Genomic DNA, 2178 nt, shown 5'->3' with positions numbered 1-2178 from the left:
AGAACTAGAAGATTTCTGCTTGTGTCATTATAGGAACTTCGGACCAATCTTTGAATTTACTCCAGGATGAGAGTATTTTTATTCTGACCCCTGGTTGTTCCAGAATGAGATGTTAGCCTGAACTTGGCTTTTAACAACTTGTTAAAGTTTAGGTGCTTCTTTTGTATGTGTTTGTATTGTGGTTGCCTCCTCCTCCTGTTCTCTGCGGTAGGTACGGCATTTCTTTTGCCTTGTCTCCCTTTGAAGAGGATTGTCTTTCTTTGGAATTCAGGTTTCTTATATGTGGATAAATGGGACTTCTTACAGTGGGATTCTAAGTTAATGCATAGCCTATAAAACCTCAACTCTTTAATGGGCTCAAAAAGAGTTATGATATTGTAGTTTTCTGGCTGTTTTCCTGTTGTTAGTGTGAGAGTGATATTGTTTGCAATTTCCATATTCTAAATACAAGTAAATTCTGTATGATTCGAGATAGCTGAGTTTTTAGTTGAAACTGTTCAAGGCACATGAGAATCAAAAGGGATCTGGTGGCAAAAGTAATAAAAATAAAAATAATAACAATAACAATAATAATAATAATAATTCATGTAAGCTTATCTTTTAAAAATTCTTTATCCTTCATTGATAAGTAGAAATTTACTTAGCAAATCTCTTCACATTTCCACTCTATATAGGGATTCTTAGTCTTAATGATAAATATAATTTTTCTTTTTAAGGAAATGATGATTCAGTGAAATAAAATTCTTTACATTCCACTTCCCCTACAGTGGTACCTATGTATGTGTACCTGGCATTTTGGAGGGTATGTCTGCCTCACTGCCACCCTCTGGTGTTTTCTATAATTGACTGCGGTAAACTTTTCTTATGCTGGCATGTGCTATTCACCATTCTGCCATGACCTTCAGCCGTCAGATTCTGACTCCTTCTCCCTACTTTGGTCTCTGCATGTCTGCCAGTCCCATCTAAGCATTATCGTGTTCCCCTGCTTACCATGTACGGTGGTGAGGCTCAGGCACATTATCCAAGGCCTCTTATTCAGCCATTTGCCGGTCTGTTGTTCTGGCATCACAGGAGGGCTGGGGCTTTTTACAATAATTGCTCTGTCCTTCTGGCTAGGAAGGAAAGAAAAGCACATGTTCTTTCTTCCATGGCATAGGAAGAAAAGCACATGTTCTTTCTCTTCTAGATCATAAAACTAAACTGAGAGTCCTGTTTCCCTGTCTCTGCCTCATCTTTACCAAGGATAAGAAGGCCACAGTTTGAGATCATCAGAGGACTTCTCCTATGTTTCATGTAATTGTTCTCTATCTATTTCTTATGTGCCCTCACCTCCTGTTGATTCTGTGCTTCCTTTTGAACAGAAAACTAGCTTTTAGCTCTTTCATTTACGTCTGGTGGTAGCCATCAGCTGAAAGGGTGAGCTGGTAGCAGTACCACCAACTCTCCACTCTCCACAGGGCCACTGGCCCATCCCAGCCTGATAAAGCACACAGATGGGGGTAAAAGCCAAAGAAAAGTTTTGTCATTTAATGGATTCCTGTGCAATGTGGTGGCCACAAACGCCCAGTTCCTAAGGGTGCTACCTATGGCAAGCCTGTCCACCATGGTGCTAACCAGCTAAAGTTTACCTGAAGCCTTCAGTATGTTGCAGAGAAGTGAGCTGGATGCCACTGTGGGCTCTGAGAGCTCGGGATTGATGAAGATTACACATACATATTCTTTGAGTTTACGCTCATTGATTCATTCCACAAAGCTATCAGAAGAAATCCTGACACCCAGTGGATCAGCAAAACAGTCCACAAGCACAGGAAAGTACTAGGGCTAATGTCTGCGGGCCACAAGAGCCATGGCCTTGGAAAGGGTCAAAAATTCCACCACACTATTGGTGATTCTCACCATGCAGCATGGAGAAGACATAATATTTTCCAGCTTCACCATTAGCAGCAATACAAGTAATGTTTGTAAAATTCTTACCTAATAAATAATTTAGGACAGTCATGTCTGCTTAAAAGTGTTCTTTAATTTGTCTGTTAAAATGAGTTGTCTGCAGTTCGTTCCATGAATTCACTGTCAAATCATGAAATTTAAAGTGCAATAATGTTTGAAGACTGTAAGTGATTGTGTATCTTGTGTCTAATAAGATAAATCCTTTTGCCCTTGCTTTATCATATTAGGGAG

The 2178-nt window shown here is 39.8% G+C and overlaps 1 pseudogene; it reads left to right on the top strand.

The window, feature by feature from the left end:
• LOC125913643 (60S ribosomal protein L15-like) overlaps positions 1 to 1941 on the top strand; it is a 35991-nt pseudogene extending 34050 nt beyond the window's left edge.
• The last annotated feature ends 237 nt before the right edge of the window (positions 1942 to 2178 follow it).

The sequence above is a fragment of the Panthera uncia genome (genome assembly GCF_023721935.1).
Source record: "Panthera uncia isolate 11264 chromosome C1 unlocalized genomic scaffold, Puncia_PCG_1.0 HiC_scaffold_4, whole genome shotgun sequence".
NCBI lineage: Eukaryota > Metazoa > Chordata > Mammalia > Carnivora > Felidae > Panthera > Panthera uncia.
The sequence above is the reverse complement of the archived record's forward strand: the minus strand, read 5'-3'. Positions and strand labels throughout refer to the sequence as shown.